Source organism: Heterodontus francisci, chromosome 5 (assembly GCF_036365525.1).
Source record: "Heterodontus francisci isolate sHetFra1 chromosome 5, sHetFra1.hap1, whole genome shotgun sequence".
Classification (NCBI taxonomy): domain Eukaryota; kingdom Metazoa; phylum Chordata; class Chondrichthyes; order Heterodontiformes; family Heterodontidae; genus Heterodontus; species Heterodontus francisci.
In genome coordinates this window covers 186,209,204-186,218,332 of record NC_090375.1, presented here as the reverse complement: position 1 = coordinate 186,218,332, position 9,129 = coordinate 186,209,204, and positions in this window count along the sequence as shown.

Sequence of the window (9,129 nt, the reverse complement as noted above, 5' to 3'; positions counted from 1 at the left end):
AGTGTTTCCTCCAGGCTCAATAGGCTGGCTGTCAGGTGGAAAACTACAGAAAAACCTATTAAAAGTCCTGTAAGACGTTAGGGAAAACCCAGACTTCTGGATTACCTGTTATTAGGATTCAACACCGCCCCCTGCCCCACCCCACCCCCCACAACCTCGCAGGAAACATGTGTCACAGGTAAGATCGAGGCCAGAGGCTTTTACTGAAAGTACAATAGTAGGATGGCTCAGTTTGGGGTAGATTTTTGACTGGGCCTGCTTTTGGGCCTGGTCTTGCCATTGTGTGGTCAGTGTCACCCGAACTAAGAAGTCCAAGGATGGGTGGAAATCGGTCCTTGGGCCCCATTGGTATACGAGCAGGGTCATTAATGCTGACCTCACCGGGGGTGGTGCTCAAATATGATCCGGGAGGGGGGAAATTGGCACGGGCAACAGTTGTTTGGGGGGGGGGGGGGTGCGGGTGTTGTGGTTGGCAGATTGTAACTGCAGCTGGCTCCACAGAATAGGTCTTTCTTTAACATAGGAAATAAAATGAACTCACTTGGAATTAACTGCTGCAGGGAGCTGTGGAAGAATCCTGAGTGGGGCAGACCCAACGCCCGCTCTGCTTATCGCCCACTTTATTTCCTACAGCTGGCCTCAAGCCCTTAACCTCCATATTTATGGGGCCTAAATAAAGGTCCCCACGAGACGGAACCAAAGCCTGCACAGATTAGCACAGGTCAATCCACTGCCTAATTGGTGTGCGTTATGCCTATTTTAGGCCAGAAAAATGCGCACCATGCGTACCAATTTCTATCACTATATCTCAGTGTGATTTACAATAGGGATTTTATTGTAATTATCTCCTTGGCTCCTTGGTGAAATTAAGTTATCATCATGTTCTCAGTTGTCTCTCATTTAGCCAATGCAGTCAGCCCTGATACGTGTGCATGTGTCCAGCTGCATGCAACTTTAGTGCCCTTTCGAAATGGGGTAGGAATCCAATGATTTCGTTCAATTCTCTATACTGTTTAATGCCCAAATCTGTAAAACTTTTCTGGTACCTTGTATTTAATGATAGGACACTCAAAAAAAAACATTCTCGTGGAGAGAGTAATTTCCAAACAAACTCAGAAATTCTAAGATATTTGCTACAAAATAATGTTACTGCAGACCCCTGCAGGGTTAAATTGCGGTGGACTACCTGTCAAAAGGCTTTAAACTACCGTGCATTTGGTACTCGGGGGCTTATAGAAATGCAAAATATACAATTTAATTACTATCACCACAAAGAATTCCAAGCTGATCTCGTTTCAACCACGTGAGCCAACCACAATTTTAAGCATGGCGTAGTTTGAAAGATGGAGGAATGTATTTTCCGTGATTGCTGGGTCACATCATTGTTCCTGTGTATGCATAAAAACTACGCTGTGATCATAATGGTCACGCTTCAGCTGCTATCTGAAATTTGCTCTCGCCATAAGGATTGACTAATCTGGTTCGTTCTGACAGCAGCTTGCATTTACTGTATCAGAGTTGCCAGCCTGCTGCCAGGTACTGGCGCTTTTTTTTTGAAAGAAAATAACAAAACATATGTTAAGTAAATACCCAAGGCATTAGTCGTCACACCATTCAGGTTACACTGAAACAAACTTTTCATCACATGACGCTTATTATGCTCCGAACAAAGGTGGGGTTTTAGATAAGCATTAGCACAAATCAAAACATATCACTCTACTCCGCATTATCTTGGTGAAAAGAGAAAACAATGATTGCTCTCCAGCGACAAGTCACAAATTGACAAAATCCCACACTGACAATTAAAGCAATCGCCTCCGCAGACGCAGGAATACGATTTTCCACACAAGTATCAAGAAACTTGTTAAATCCACTAACATTGATATTACTTCAAGCAATTAGGAACATGCTGATAATGATATGAGTCTTCAGCTGTAAATAATTATGCTGCCTCAAGGCTATGGTTTAATTCTTGGCTCAGCATATCTATAAACAATAATCAAACTGCAAAGCAAGTTGTGTGTTTTTGTTACGTATATAGATACTCCCTCTCCTTTTGTCTCCTTGTGTGCAATCATTTTCAAGGCTCCACGGTTACCCCGGTGGCTATTCTGACCTTCAGGATCTCCTGCCTCTGAGGGGAAGAGCTAATCTGTGTTTTTTTTATACATATCAATCTGAGTGAAATCACACAGCGTGCCCAGTGCCAGTTCTTCGCAAGTCCCAGAGCTGTTATTTCCAGCCTGCGTGTATTGTGAATCGGGGCCTGCTGCTGTGGCACAATAAATGGGGACATTAGGAAAAAACGTTATAATTGCCGCAGCCCACATCTTGTTAATAAGTAATGTACAGTCAAGCTTTAGGCAGTTGCAACTAAAATGTTTATACTGTCAACCATCAGTTGCTATTGACACCGCATGTAATTAAACATTTGTACAGGTCAGCAGAAAGTGCTCTCCTTGAATAAAAACCCTTACAATTAGAACATTTTTGAAACAAAAAATAAATTCTTTGAGCATGAGTGTTTCAGGCTCGCCTCTACTTAAAAATTTATCTTCAATTTGCATGCAGTGTACCTACAGCCCTGCGATGAAAGGGACAAATAATGCGAAGGGGAAATGTGCAACAGAGACGTTATTAAATGAAACTTGAAATAAGCATGTGCGCAAACAGTCAGGCCATCAGTGCTTGTTCCGGAGTGAGGATCAGTGACTCAGCCATAAAACTAGCAGAGAGTGTGTCATGGGAGCCCTCGCATTTGAAATCCATGCTTTAAGCAATACTTGTCAGGATGCAAGAAAGAGGAACTGATAGTGATGTTAGGGCAAAAGAGAGATACAATTAGAGGAAATAGAGATTATCATAGGCAACTACCATCCCCATTCCCCCCATTCCATCCATCATCCCACCCGAAGCTCTCCATTCCTCTGACTCTGGCCCTCTTTTGCATCCCCCCACCCTTCGCTCTACCATTAGCAGGTGAGTTTATGTACCCCACACTCTGGAATTCCCTCTCTAAACATCTCTGCCTCCTTTAAGACTTTTAAAACCCATCACTTGGACCAAGCATCTTCTTGTTGTTGTTATAGTGAATGAATACTTTGTCCATAAATGCTATTTTAACACAAGCTGATGTAACTTGTTTATTTCGAATGGGTTATTGCCTCTGTTAAAATAGCAAACACAAAAGTGTCATTTGCTTGCAAGAAAGGGCATCTACATTCAGTGGAAAAAGGGTGTAGCTGAACAGAGAGAACTGGAGATGCAAACACATCGGCCTCTATGTTTACTGGAGTGGGATTTTACAGTGGGTGGGGGAGAAGTTGTGGTCGGGAAGCCCAGACGTGTGGGTTTCCCCGAAAAGCATAGAGTTTTAGTGGTAGAGATTGCTATAGGATTGGGAAGGTGGCTGGAGCATGGTTGTGGGAGGGAGGGGGAGCATCAGGAGTGATCGTCAGGAGGGTCAGAGGTCATCATGGGTGGGGAGAAGTTGGGGCTGATCGTGGTGAGGTCAGGGGTGGTTGTGCGGTTGCTGGAGTGATCATGGGGTGTCAGCGGTTTGAGGAAGCTGGCAGATCACAGGGGTTGGTCGGGGGAGAACATGGTGGTTGATGATTTGGGCGGCTTTTGGCGAGATTGTGGAGGGGGTTGGGTGGTGTTTGCAGGGTACGCTTGTTGGGCCTGGAGGAAACACTCCTGCTCCTCCTACTCCACAAGCAATTCTGTAAAGGTGTTTATCACTTGGATTCAGCCTTTCTTGCCTCCTTATACCTGTCAGGCTTCCTGAGGGCCAGGAAACCTGACCAACATGGGTGAAAAAGGGAAAGTCTGTTTAAAAGGTCTGAATGACTGACCTACCTCCTGAGAGCAGGTAGGCTGCCTGCTCCTCTCTCCGCCTCCATGAAACTGGAATTGGGTGATTTTGAGGCGGGCTATGTTCCTGTTTGAAATATTTAAACATTTTTAATTTGCATTGGATCCAAACCCATCCGTTTTTGAGGGTTAAAATTATCATGAAACCATGAAAAGGCCAATAAACATTTTGGGGCTTCACAAACAGTGTCAAAGAGTACAACAAGGAGGACTGATAAACTTGCGTGAGGTAAAATGTGCAGTTCTGGATGTCCTATTATAGGAAAGGCATTAAAGCTGTTCAGAGCACATAGCGAAGTTTCCTTTGAAGCAAAGAAGACTAAAGAGATTTAATTGAGGTTTTTAAAATAATGAAGGATTCTGATCAAGTGAATAGAGAATGACTTGATTCGACAATCAGTGACAAGATAAGACAGTGAAGAGACAGGGCAGAAGAAATTTCTTAACACACAGGATTATTGCAGCATGGCTGAGGCAGAGATTATTATGTCATTAAAGGAAAATGTGGATAAATATTTGAAGCTGAAGAATATATAGGACTATGTGAAGAGAGAATTAATTCTGAACTGTGCTCAGAAACAGCCAGTTGAGGCATAATGAATTGATTAGCTTCATTCTGTGCCATAAACTATTATAGTTCTGGGAGATAGAGAGAATGGCTGTGGGGGCTGCTACAAGATTTTTTTTATTCATTCATGGGATGTGGGCGACGTTGGCCAGGCCAGCATTTATTGTCCATCCCTAATTGCCCTTGACAAGGTGGTGGTGAACTGCCTTCTTGAACCACTGCAGTCTATGTGAAGTAGGTACACCCACAGTATTGTTCGGAAGGGAGTTCCAGGATTTTGACCCAGTGACAGTGAAGGAACGGCGATTATAGTTCCAAGTCAGGATGGTGTGTGACTTGGAGGGGAACTTGCAGGTGATGGTGTTCCCATGCATTTGCTGCCCTTGTCCTTCTAGTTGGTAGAGGTCGTGGGTTTGGAAGGTGCTGTCTAAGGAGCCTTGGTGTATTGCTGCAGTGCATCTTGTAATTGGTACACACCGCTGCCACTGTCTGTCGGTGGTGGAGGGAGTGAATATTTGTAGATGGGGTGCCAATCAAGCGGGCTGCTTTGTCCTGGATGGTGTCGAGCTTCTTGAGTGTTGTTGGAGCTGCACCCATCCAGGCAAGTGGAGAGTATTCCATCACACTCCTGACTTGTGCCTTGTAGATGATGGACAGGCTTTGGGGAGTCAGGAGGTGAGTTACTCGCCTCAGGATTCCTAGCCTCTGACCTGCTCTTGTAGCCACTGTATTTATATGGCTACTCCAGTTCAGTTTCTGGTCAATGGTAGCCCCTAGGATGTTGATAGTGGGAGATTCAGTGATTGTAATGCCATTGAATGTCAAGGAGAGATGATTAGATTCTTTCTTGTTGGAGATGGTCATTGTCTGGCACTTGTGTGGCGTGAATGTTACTTTCCACTTATCAGCCCAAACCTGGATATTGTCCAGGTCTTGCTGCATTTCTACATGGACTGCTTCAGTATCTGAGGAGTCGTGAATGGTGCTGAACATTGTGCAATCATCAGCAAACACCCCCACTTCTAACCTTATGATAGAAGGAAGTCTATGCAAAAACTATCACATTGAGGTGAGGTATCACCATTAGGCAAAGGTATTAGGGTTACGGAACATCTGCCATGATTTAATTGAATTGTGAAATAGGCTCAAAGCGCTGAATGGCCTCCTCCTATTCCTATATCATCACCACCCGGGCAGTACTTTGCTGGAGCAGGTTATTTGCCCATTGTAGAAATTGCCGGATTTTCACTATGGATTTCAATGTGATGAAGATCAGATGCATTCTATCATGTTTTGGTGATCCAGTCCTCCAAGTTACCACTCAGATTTACTAGGCTTAATTTTTGTTTCTGATTTCTCCCAAATCTGACTTTTACTATTTGAGTTTTGCAGTTTTAGTCATGACTGAATTGTTTGTCCATTCATAGTCAATGAGGGAAACAACATTTTTCTGTCAGCAACACCATTTCTCCTTTGGTGTCATTACAATTTGGTGAGTCCTGTTTTGTGGCATGTGGCTCAATGTTTGACTATTCCCAAAATGTCAATGGCAGTGGTTTAAGTCAGCATATAAAATATGTGGGCTCCTCATGTAATGGATAAAAAGTGTTTTGCTTAAAGGTAATGAGGCTCGCTTTTAACCTGACCTGCCCAGTGGGAATGGCGTGTGTTCAGGTTGGATGCTCAACTTACAATCCGACCCAATTGAAGCGATGGAGAGTACAATCACCCGAGGAGTTTAGTTTAGTTGAGAGATACAGCACAGTAACAGGCTCTTCGGCCCACCGAGTCTGTGCCGACCATCAACCACCCATTTATACTAACCCTACACTAATTCCATATTCCTAACACATCCCCACCTGTCCCTATATTTCCCTTCCACCTACCTACACTAGGGGCAATTTATAATGGCCAATTTACCTATCAACCTGCAAGTCTTTGGCATGTGGGAGGAAACCAGAGCACCCGGAGGAAACCCACGCAGACACAGGGAGAACTTGCAAACTCCACACAGGCAGTACCCAGAATTGAACCCGGGTCACTGGAGCTGTGAGGCTGCAGTGCTAACCACTGCGCCACTGTGCCGCCCTAGTTAAGAAGGTTTCAGTATTGAATCTTTTCCAATTCCGCCAGGCATGTTAGGCTGAAATCAGGAGTATATTAAGATTGTTTCTACATAATGCAAACACCAACATGGATAATTAAATAGTTCTTATCTGCACCTATACCATGATTTTACAGTGTGGTTTGGCACTGTTTATATTTCCTGCAGTATATTAATGTGCCACATATACTGAATCCTGCAGGTAACCATGCTACATGCTCTGCTGGTTTGGATCAAATGCATATCTACAGGTTAATTTGAGTTTCAGGATCAGATTTACAGGGTCTGCATTCATAGGTTTCAGGGGCCATGGATGGGCCAGTTACATTTTGTGGGTGAGCTGGGCAAAATGCCCCATTGAAATGTAATGGAAGACCAGGGCAATGCTCCCCTGGTGTCCTGGCCAATATTTATCCCTCAACCAACACCACTAAAACAGATTATCTGGTCATTATCGCATTACAGTTAGCGGGAGCTTGCTGCACACAAATTGGCTGCTGCATTTCTTGCATTGCAACAGTAACTACACTTCAATAATGCTTCATTGGCTGCAAAACATTTTTGGACGGCCTGAGGTCTTGAAAGGCACGATATAAATGCAACTCTTTCTTCCTTCTTTGCAAATCAGAGATGTGTTAGTAGTCCAAGATCTCCATCAGCCCTCACGCAGCATTATAATGACGTGGACAAACATGGCAACACAATATTGGAAGGAGAAAGTGAAGAAGCTCCAAACATCTTGACACCCCTGCTTCCGCCAGTACTTTGGCTGATTGATCAGCTATTGGCAAAACAGAGGGGAGTTCAGAGCATGTGTCCTAGGGGCTTTCAGACATAGTCGCCAATGGTGGGATGAAGAGAAAGGGGTGGGGGGGATGCACAAGGGGCCAGAATCAGAAGCATGGAGATCTCGCAGAGGGGAATTTCAATGGTTTGAATGATTATAGAGATAGACAGGAGTGAGGCCATGAAGGGATTTAAACACGAGGATGAGAATTTTAAATTTGAGATGTTAGTGAACTTGTAATCAAGATGATTGAGCATGGGCAAAGGTGAGCAGAACTTGATGTAGCATAGGATATAGGCAGCAGAATGTATAGAGGGCGGAGAAAGGAAGGCCAGCATTGGAATAGTCAAATCTGGAAGTGACAAAGGCTTGGATAAGCATTTCAGTGGCAAGTATGCTGAGGTAAGGGCAGAAGTGGGTGGCATTATGGAGGTGGAAATAGGCATCCTTTGTGATGAAGATATGGGATCAGAAGCTCAGTTCTTGGCCATATAAGATATTAAGATTGTGAACAGTCTGGTTCTGACTGTAAATATAGCCATGGAGCAGTGCAATCAGTCACAGGGGTGTGGTGTGTGGCAGAGGTCGAAGGCAGTGTCTTTGATCTTCCCAATGTTTTGCCAGAGGAAATTGTGTCTTATCTAAGACTGAATGTCGGTTAGACTGTCTAACAACAGAGAGGCAATGGAGAGGTCAAAGATGGTGGGGAAGAGGTAGAGCTGAGTGACATCAACATGCTTGCAGAAGCTGACCCTTATGTCTGCAGATGATGTCAAGGGGCAGCATGTAGAGAAGGAAGAGAAGGGGTCTAAGGATAGAGCCTTGGGGACTTTGGAGATAAGGGAATGGATTTTGAGCAGGAGGTGGGGCTCCCAGCGTTGGGATGAAAAGTTGGGGGGGGGAACCCCGCCTCTGCATTTTTTCAGACCTCTGGAACGATCCTCCGGTCTTTTGGGGTCAAAGATTAAGGGGGCGGGATAACCAGCCCTTTAAAGACTTTATTGGACAGGGATCCCGACTCGTAGAGGCTCAGCAGTATCGGCAGTGCCACTGGGATAGTGGCCACTGCCAGTACTGCAGAGGCCTCAGACACAGGCCCAGCAGTGGAACCCTGGAGAAGAGGTAGGTGAGATGGGGTTACCGGGGCCAGCCCAGAAGGCCCCAGCGAGGGGAGGGGGGGTTTGTGTTTGGTCCGGGGGGAGGGGGTTCTGGGGGGTAACGTTATTCCCGGTGGGGATCCGCTGTGGGCCATAAATTGCCCATGAAGGAGGGAACCTCCGCCCACCAAGCCCGCAGGGAGGGTGCCTCGTTTTCCAAGGCATCTTCCCCATGTGGTGGAGGCCCCTGCCACTGCACGGGAAGGTGGTCATCAGCCTATCCCGTCCCCGGGAGAATCGGAACTGGGAATCCCAGCGCCGGGTTCCATGGAGGGTGATTCTGCCCCGATTCTCTGCCACCACTCCCGCCCCCCCCCCCACCCCCGCCATGAAATCTGCCATTGGGATGAGAATAAAATCTGGCCCAATGATGTGGAAGCAAAAGGAGAAGGCATTTCTGGAGATGCAGTGACTATGGCTGTAGAGGGAAGAGTGGAAGCCAGAGGTGGCAGTCTCACTGAGCTGGACAGCAGAAGGGAGGATGGAGGAGGATGGTGTGGGTGGCCATGTTGAAGGTTGCTGAGAGGTGAAGGAGGGCAGGGAGGGATGGTGAACCCTGATCATAGTAACAGAGAATGTCATTTATGACTTTGATTAGAGGCCTTTGATGCTAGGGCTGGGGTAGAGGAGTGATCACCTG